This window comes from Carassius auratus, chromosome 31, assembly GCF_003368295.1.
Source record: "Carassius auratus strain Wakin chromosome 31, ASM336829v1, whole genome shotgun sequence".
Lineage (NCBI taxonomy): Eukaryota > Metazoa > Chordata > Actinopteri > Cypriniformes > Cyprinidae > Carassius > Carassius auratus.
Genome location: NC_039273.1, coordinates 978,679 through 988,981, shown reverse-complemented (window position 1 = coordinate 988,981; position 10,303 = coordinate 978,679). Strand labels below are relative to the sequence as shown.

At 34.5% G+C, this 10,303-nt stretch overlaps 1 protein-coding gene across 3 annotated transcripts in view; it reads left to right on the top strand.

Annotated features, from left to right (window-relative positions):
* Nucleotides 1–244: 244 nt before the first annotated feature.
* The window catches only part of LOC113050136 (eyes absent homolog 2-like), a 33,700-nt gene continuing 23,641 nt past the window's right edge, over nucleotides 245–10,303 (top strand). For 2 of the 3 annotated variants that reach the window (XM_026212838.1, XM_026212836.1), the window contains exon 1: nucleotides 245–528. The gene's annotated coding sequence lies outside the window, so the exon portion shown is untranslated. Of the gene's footprint in view, nucleotides 529–2,785; nucleotides 3,357–10,303 lie in introns of those variants that run through there. The other variant, XM_026212837.1, reaches the window with a different exon arrangement.

Genomic DNA, 10,303 nt, shown 5'->3' with positions numbered 1-10,303 from the left:
AGACTTTAATAAACTTTTACAAAATAAAAAATAAATAAACTATATATATATATGACTGATTTATAAAATATTAAAGAATCAATCAAATGACATCAAATGACTGTTTTTCACGTTTCGTTATATTAGTGCGGTGCATTTTCTAAACTTTAGCCCTTGCAGTAAAGCATAGATCAATCTGCGTGAGCAGGACGGTCTCATTGAGGTCGAGCTGCACGCGAGCGTTGAGGGCTCGAGCAGTAGGAGGAGGAACTTCAGCTCGCTCATTTATTGAATGTTTCTTCACATTAGTGCGCACTCGAGTTCGCCACACACACCGGGAGCGAGACACGCGGCAGAGCTCTCGAACACACTGCGATCTGAGCGCGCGCGCAGCCGGATCATTCAAAATTTCAAAATTCGAATGTAACAACAGCGGCGAGATGCGACATTGTATCCGTCTGTCGGCGCTTTGAACAACGCGCATCACGCAGGATGGAGAGGAAATTTTGCTGAACTTAAAGCAGTTTTTTTTTCTTTGCTTCAGACATGGTGAGTGCATTATTTACTCACTGATATTGTCTTGTTGTGTGTTGTATTGTACAATAACAAACGGGTAACATCCCCTGCCTTCATAGTGGTTCCTAATGAGTTATGTTGTTAGAAAATCTCTAAAAACAAGTAAAGTTCAGGGGGACGCGTTCGTTAACATTAGCGGATGCTGAAAGGAGGGTTGAAGGTGCATATATCTAAATACATTCTTTAAAATAAAATATATCAAAGTATATATATTAACCAAACAATGTAACAAAATGGCTACATTTAATCATGCTATAGTTTGAACTGATTAGAAGATTCTAGTTCATACGCGAGGATTTTGAATAGTTAATAACTTAGCTAAATCAAAAACTATATTTGGCTCTGTAGAGTAAAATAGATTTAAAAGATAGATTAATAGATAACAAAAAAATCTAGATGTGTTATTATATCATAAAACTTTTAAGTGAAAATATTAGTATTAGTGTTCCAAATCAGGTAATAATAATAATAAAAATAATAATAATTTGTATTAATGTAGTACCTATTTTTATATTGAGACTTATGCATCACACTGACCAAATGAAAAAAAAAATTAAAATAAATAAATAAATAAATAAATAAATAAATAAATATATATATATATATATATATATATATATATATATATATATATATATATATATATATATATATATATATACATACATATATATACATACATATATATATATACATATATATATATATATATATATATATATATATATATATATATATATATATATATATATATAATAATAATAATAATATATGTGTGTGTGTATGACGATCCTACCATACACAGACTTTTATAAATTACTGCTTTTTGGGATCTTTTTCCATCAAAAACTGGTATCAGATATGATGGTGAAATCTAAAAGTGCAATGAATGTTTTTTTTTTTTGTTGTTGTTGTTGTTTGTTTATATCATGGGAATCTCAGCATGATTAAAATGCTAACACGATTTTAACAAATTCACTTATTGTTTCAGATCACTGACATTGCAGTAGTTTTTAATATTATCAAAACCCAAAGAAACTTTAATTAGTGCTATTCAGAACCATCTTCATAGATCTTTGAATAGAATACTTTGTTTTCCAGATGTAAACGTCTGTGTCGTTCTTTCATTTTCATTTACTCTGATTTTAGCAGCCTTAGTTTATGCATGTCTATATGAGCAGATTTTTTTTTGAGAAATTTGGCTGTTTGAACTAAATCAATGTCAGATTTCACAGAGCTGGATGATTACTCTGAAATCACTGAGGCGATGTTTAAAGTCAGGAAGCTAATAATGTAATTTTAGGGTGCCTTGCTAAGCGTTTTTCAAAGAGAAGCATTCATCGTCCTCGAGAAGCTCTCACAACCCCCTGCTCAATACATTTACCGCTTTGTTTCACCAGAACGCAGGGCACTGTTGCACAATTCCAAATTATTAACCATCCAGGTCCACAGAAGAGATCAGGAATCAGACGCAGAGATCCAAAACCGGTTACAGATGTAGTACTGATCCTAAACATAAATGCATAATTCTACCATCACGACTTTGCAATACCACAAACAAGTCCAAGAAATATTGACTCATGCACGGCAACTCAGCAGATTCAGTTTTTCTAATATGAACATTTCTCATTTGCACAGGCAATGCAATTATTTTTGACTTTGGTGACTCAACATAGTGTGATTATTTTTAAAAACATTGTTATATGATAAACATTTATCATCGGGTGTTTTTTTAAAACTGAAAGAACAAATGTGCATTACGTTATTATTCATATTAAACGTTATATACTGCTGCCAGTACAAATCCAATCCATTCACACTTGAAAGAACTGCTTTTAAAGAACCAAATTCATATTAAAATAATTTACCTGCTGCTGATTTGAAGTGGTTACTTTCCAATCTGTTTAGACTTTAAAACAACCAAATACAAACATCACAAAAATGAATAAATAAAAATTAACACCATTCTATTTGCATTCACATTTCACATGCTTTGAAAATGGAGTCAGATTTCTTATTCTCAGTATGACAATGGAGAATTGTTGTATGTGCATTACTTCATTTGGTAGCATGCAGATGTTTTTTGTTCATTTATTCAAAGCCATTTATGGATAGGTCAGATCACAAATGAATTAGACTGAAATCTGACATAAATGCACTTATTAACATCATTTTTCCCATTGGAAAATGTTAGACACACATCAAAGGTCATGTGCACAGAGACAAGTTTAATTTAACGCTCTCGTTTTCAGTGTATAATAACATCAGGTCTCACTCTGAGCTCTCTTTCCGTCATGGTTCTGATTACTAACCCTAAGAAACTGTGAATAAGCTGCACAATTCCTGCTCGGGGAGGCAAAGCAAGGCCCGAGTTCCCCATCCTGAGACGCCCCCTCTTAAGAAAACATGAATTAATTCCTAAAGTCATCTGTAGCCAAAGTTTTCTGGAATGATAAATATTTTCATAGGAAGCACAGCTCTTCCTGAGTTTATCAGCGCTCGGTTCATTATGGGTCGGCCAGTGTTAACCCCTCGGTTTTAGGGTGAGGCTGGAGGCCTTGAACTCCGCGTCTGCTTTGAATTGTCAACCAATCCTCTGCTTCCAGATGGAAGATAACCTCACTCGTAATGAGCAAAATATTTAGCTAGCGCCCACAGAGAGATTCCCGAAGTCTTGTGCAACTGGATGTGTTCAGTAGCGAAGCGCCGTTGTCACAGTTAACACTTTGCCACATCATCAGACAGTCGCGACTGTGGCTCAGAGTCCTGGCCAAGGAATGTTTCACTGCTCACGATTAAAGGTATGAAAAGCCTATAATGCAGATATAGGAAAAGAAGCATACTAAACAAACGTGCATTTTAATAGTGTAACATTCTTACCAGTCATTTCTTCCTGAATCTCTAGTCTTACTTTTCCCAAAACAACTGTTGATTTGAGCGTACAGGATTGTTTTAGCAGTGTAGATACAGTCAGAGACCCAAGGACTCGCTTTGATTGGACAGTGCTCTAAATGTCTAAATCAAACTTGCTTTTGTAAAGCAAAGAGACTGTTGTGATCAAATGTTGGATGTTTTGGATGATTTGCATTGCTTTTGAAGGATTAAATATTGAATGTTGATTGTGGTCGGCTTTCCAGACAAGAAATATCAGAGAATTCCTCTGTAAAATGTCTATTATTATTATTGTGTGTGTGTGTGCATGTGTGTGTATATACATAGGGAGAGAGAGAGTACAACAACAATATTTTTGCGGTTTGAGAACCTGTGTCAAGTTACTAGGGTGTAGCTATGGTGATCTGAGTGGTTTCTAGGTGGTTGCTTACCACTCTGAGTGAAAAGTCTCTGATATTTCCGTCTCATGTTCATCGTTTTGTGAAACTGTGGGAATTGCATCATTTAGTTTGTTCAGATCTAGAGTGGTAACACTAATTGTGATGCATGACCTGACAAAAGACAGTATACTGTGTGGAGAGATTCTATATGTTCATGTGAATAGGAAGCATCAGAGATTTGTAGTTCCCTTTAAGTCTGACACACACACACACACACACACACACATGCACACACAGTCATCCAAACCCCTCCTTTTCTCTACAGTCTCATTCAGCAGCAGCTGGTTCTTCAGCTATTGCCAACCTTTAGTCCTTATCTTATATCTTAACACACACACACACACACACACACATATATATGCAGCCAATGTCACATGCATTACAGTCATGGAATCATAAAGCAAAGTGCTGAGTATATGTGTGATCCAATGTATGAAATAGTTTACAAATGAAACGTGCTTTATTTTATTATTCACACTTTTTATTCAGAACATGATGGATGCAAACCAAAATATAACATGCATGCAACAAACGAAGGCTGATATGAAAATGACATCATTACTGTTGATTGAGTGATGGCACCCAAGCAAAATTACACAGTATATACCGTTATACCCTCCAGCGCTGATGAAAATAATTTTTATATTGGCATTTTTTCATGACACTTATTGTTTTAACAGCTCTAGAAGTTGACAGTCAAGAACAACAAAACTCAACACTGCAGTCAATCACTTTTCAACATTTGAATGATTAAAAGATTTCAGAAAATTGACTATATTCTCTCTCATAATCGATTTCCAGGTGGCAACTAAAAAACTTGGACCATACACAATGTAAACAAATTAGTTCTCTTGAATAAGCTCAAATGTTCCTTGTATCTGCTGCTCAGACACGTTTACACATGCTAACCGCCCTCAGGGCAAATGAGCAGGAACTTTTTCAACAGGTTTCTTTGATAAAGTCACATATCATTCAGCAACTGTCCGCAACAGTGTAACCCGACGATATTAGGACTTGCAGTTTACCATGTTGCAAGGTTAGAAGTTCAAGACTGCTAACTGAATAAACTACTTAGTCTTCCTGGGCTGCACACACACACATTATGTAGACAACTGTTTTGCAAGTCATGCAAAGCTCAGGTTTTAAAATCCAAGTCAAACAAGCAACAAACTCAATTTCATAGGAATATTCCAGGATAAATACAGCTTAAGCTCCACTGAATAGCATATACTTTAAACCAAAGTATAACATTTGTCATAACTGCAGTATGCATGCTACGTACTTGAGGTGTGTTGTTACTTTTCTAAGCAATCATGCTGATGATTTTCACCTGGTGGATGATAAAACTGGAATAAACTGAATATCATAGTGACTTGGGCTAGTAAGAGACCACCAAAACACCTTTTAATTCAGGAAAAACCACCCAGACAATCTTAGAAAATGAATTGCAACACGCTTGGGGGTTTTGAGTTTTGCAATTGCAAACACCACTCACAATTTCTTTAGAAGTAAAAAAAAAAAAAAAAGAAAAACTAGCTTCGAAATTGGATGAAAAGCATGTTGCAAGCCTGAAAGATGATTTTACCATTGTGAAAAATAAGTACACTTTAGCATGTGTTTAATAAGTTTACTTATAGAAATAACTTACATTTTTATATAAGTATTTTTTTAATATACTTAAAAAGAACTTGCTATAATATATGCTAACTGAAATGTTTGGACCCTTAAATGCATGCTATTTACAAAGAAATAAAAATGTATTAAATTCGACTGTATTATGCATTATGCAAAATTATATTAAATGCAAGTAGTTTTTGTCCCCCTAAATAGGACCTAAGTCCATGTAATTTCATAATAAATTTGAAATATGATTAAAGTGCATTGCCAAATGTACAAGCATTTATGGTATACTGTAAGTAAACTTAAAAGTATTTTCTGTCGAAACTTGATGAAATTGCAATTTAGTACATTTCAAATTCTGCTTTAAATGTTATATATCATATAAAATACTACAGTTAATGTAATCAAGTGCTTTAGTATGGTAGTCAACACATCAAAATAAGTGTACTTCTTTAAAGCACAACAAAAGATCAAAACACAAAGTGCATTTTTTTCAAGCAAGTTTGCTTGAGTGTGTTAAGAAAAAGTTGTGAAAGTGTACTATGGCCTTTAATTTAATTATCCTATTATCTGTAAACACATTTAAAAAAATATATATAAGTGAAGTATTTTCAGAAGGCTAGTCAGTGAAATGTTGTCTCAGAATAGTTGCTCTTTTGTTGTGCATGTGATTTGCATGCAGTGAATACACACCGCTCAGTCTCTCTCTGCTGCACTCGAGCTGTTTTAATGCAGTCTGAACCTCCCGACTGCAGCAGGCCAGATGTGTTACCTGACCGATCCTCTCATAAGACCGATCCTGGGAGGTCCACCAGCTGTCCCCATCCATGACCCACGTCTCGGGGCAGCGCTCCGGGGGCGAAGGGTCCAGCAGACCTGGAGGCTGGCGGCTGTAGGGATGAGGGGGATGGGAAGGATGAGAAATTGGGAACCGATGGGCCGAATGTCTGAATGGAGGGGGTCAGTTACACATAAGTTGGAGGTTTTTGGGTGGGAGAGGGGATCCTTCTATACAAGCTGGCATGAAAGGTGGTTTTCTCCTCTTGGAGGCTGTCATGTGGAAAGCAGAGCCCACCATGGCAGGCGGTTAGTGTTACACACAAACATGGTGGCCAGGAACGTGCGCCGAGCCCAGGCTGGGCTTTTTAATTACAGAAGCCAATAAATTAAAAGTCTATCAGCGGGATGGAAAACTGATGGCCTTTCCTCTTGGGATTTTGTGTGTACTCATTTGTTTTGCACTTTTTCTTTGCTGTATTTTCTGGACGACAAGTATAGAACAGCTTGGAAAGAATTGAATGTTTTAGAAATGATTCTGTTTTAAAAACCAAATTGTATGACAGTTTATATAGTGTAAGAGTAAAAATGGGTAAATATGTCATGATTGTGGCTAAAAGCAACAAGTAACTTGTTGATTAAAATATTAAAAACATGAATCAGAATTTTTTACGGCATGAGTTAAAAAGTGTAAATATGGACTTTCCAAAATGTATTTAGTTACTGCACTCTACTTTAAAATACAGCATTGTCGTTATTCTGGCTGACACAAAAAGAGGAAGTTGGAAAGAATACAATGTTTTAGAAATGATTCAATTTGAAACCTGTTCACTTTCTTTCCTGTATTTTCTGGACAGCAAGTACTGTCATGATTCTAGCTGAAAAGCAATGAGGAAAGATTATTTTTAGTACAGAATTTGCCCAACAGTTTATATTATGCATTGGTAAAATGCGTAAATATTGGCTTTCTGTACTGTATTGTAGCATGCTAATCTGTTTTACACTTTTCTTCATTGTATTTTCTGGACAACTAAATGAAGCATTTTAATATGTTTATTTTATGCATACATATTCATGCAAACATAACAATATAATGAAATTCAAAAGAAGTGTCAATTTGAACTTTCTGCACTGTATTTTATGCATGCTAAACCATTTTAACCACTTTGTTGTCCAGAAAATACAGCATTGTCATGATTCTGATTCTAAAAAGCAAAGAAGAACTTGAGAAGTGCAAAAAAATATGCGACTCTTTGCTGCTCAGTAAAACATTTTTAAATAAAGAATAAAATGTTTTAGAAATGATGCAATGGTAAAAATATGTAAATATGGACTTCCCACACTTTTTTGTGCATGCAATCCGTTTATTACTATTCTTTGCTGCATTTTCTGGGCAAATATTGCATGATTCTGTCTGCAAAGCAGAGGAAAAACTTGGAAAGAATAAGATGTTTTAAAAATTATTTCAGTTGAATATATTATTGTACAGAAGTTTATTGTGGGACAGTAGAAACAAGTAAATGTAGACTTTCCGTATGGTATTTTGTGCATGTGAAACCCATTTGACATTTTTCTTTGCTGTATTTCCTGAACAACAAGTATTGTCATGATTCTGGCTGAAGAGAGAATACACTAAAAATACTCAAACATGCTCTTTGCAACTCAGCAGAAAGGTTTTGGATCGCAGATTAAATTGTTTAAGAACTGATTCAGAAGAAAACAGAATGATGCAATGGTTTATATTGTGCAACAGTAGAGATTTTGCTTAGATAATATGGCATGAAGTGAAAAATAGTTGTTTTGTAATATAATTTTTACTGTTTTGAGTCATATTTTGCATTTCATAAATTGAAGCTGTTTTTGGCAGACTTTGTTTGATTTGAATAATTTTTAATAATCCACAAAGTTCCAAAAAAAAAAAAAAAAAAAAACGCATTTTATTTGAAAACTATTTTTCTAAAAATAGGGGATTACCACATAGTTAATGCAAAAACCATTTCTAATTGAATTCCCAGCATCTGTCGTGATTTATACAGTTAGCATTATCAATCACCTCTGTATTGTACATTACATCATTGTGCATATATGTTTTCATCGAGCCTGTGCAACACTTATCAGGGTTCCCATGCTCTGCAGTGCTCCAGCATTGATGAAATCCCTGGACAGTGATGTAAGCGCCGCCGCATCTCAAGAGACCATTACTAGGCTGTTACAGCCCCCCCATCGCTCCATTAGCGAGCTAAAGAGCAGACGCGTGTGGCCGGGCGGCTTTATTTACGAGAGTCTGAGTTCAAAGGCTGCAGACAAGCTTGAGCCCCAAAGGCAAGCATCCACAGACGAGCTGTTCAGTTTGTGTGTGCGTTTCAAATAAAGAGACACAGCTTAGTACTTTAATTGAAAAACTCCCACAGCATCCAAAATAAAAAAGCCATAGCCCTGAGGTTCAACACTATGCCGTAAATGAGCTAGAGTACTTCTGATGTTTGAATAAGACTATTCACCAAATGTCTATTGCATCACTGGATTATAATTAAGGCGAAGTGTGAGATGAGGAATCTTCCATTTTAATGGAAAAGTTGCATATTAAGAATATAGAAAAACATATGGAGAAAAGTTTTGCCAGGAAAAGTGAACTAAAAAGAAAAAAAGTGTTTATAACAATAAATGTATTATTTTAGCTAGCCAGAATAAGTTTAATGTTTGGATAAGGCTATTTACCAAATGTCAAAAGCATCACTGAACTATAACGAGCTGAAGTGTACGGTTTTGAGTCTCAATGACAATAACTTTACACAACAGTACACTATTAAAGGCCATTTAAGGCACAGAATAAAAAAAATAAAAACTGAGACTTTTTATTGCACAACTTCTTATATTGACTGCAATTCTGTCTTTTTTGTTTCCAACACAGAATACAAAAGGGGAAAAAAGTAATTGCATCTTTTTTTCTCGGAATTGCAAGTTAAGACGTTTTCACAATTTTGACTGTATCTTGGAATTCTGACTTTATTTGTCAGAACTGGGAGATAAAAAAAATCACAATTAACTTTTATATTTTTCTTATTTATTTATTTTTCTGTGGCGGAAATGGACTTCCATAGTATATGTTGTGAATCCATTTCAATGGAAATGTAACATATCAAGCATCTACAGCAGGAAAACTTGTTTTTTTAGAAGTAAACGCTTTGACACTCAAATTTCAAGTTTGCAAGTTTGTTTTTCAGCCTGCAATGATTTTTCAGGAAATGTTGATATAAAATAAAACTTAATAAATCTTATTTTAATCAGGAAGCAAGCAAAAACTATTTGTACTTGTACATTTGTAGCACTTTTTAAAATTCCTTTTAGAAAAAAGTGTGACAATTTATCTATATATATATTTTTTTTTCTTCATTTTCTTTTTTCTTCTTTTTTGTGTATACTTTGTATAGTGGCTCAGGTTTGATTTTCAGACTGACCCTCAAAACATGCGTACAAGTGTGTTATTTTTGCACATTAAACTGGGACACAAGAAAGCATTGCAAAAATGACACAATTCGACTTTCAAAAAACAACATGGAAGACGGTCTTATTTTACATACCTTTGAATACATCTTTCAGAAAAAATACTGAACTGAACAATGGCCCCTTTTTACAGACTGTAACAATGCATTTCCACAGTTAATAACATTGTAAATCTAGTTATTTTTTAATATATATATATATATATATTGAATTTAAAAAAAAAGTACATTTATAGCAAAGTAGCTTGATATTTCAGTAAATAAACCTAGTCTGAGGGACCAGTCTCTCTCTCTATACAGGTATATTTCTTCCCTCTTCTTGGAAAGTCACAGAAACACAATCATAGATTTTCTTTTGCTATAGGAGCTAACGGGAATGCAGGAGTTACATTTGTTGTAGTTTCCATTCTCCACTATAGAAATGTGTCCCGAGGATATGTGAAAAGGGTCCATATTCTGCCCATTCTCCTTTCTGGAGCTGGACTACCTGCTCCATTGATCCCTCAGTGAAACCCT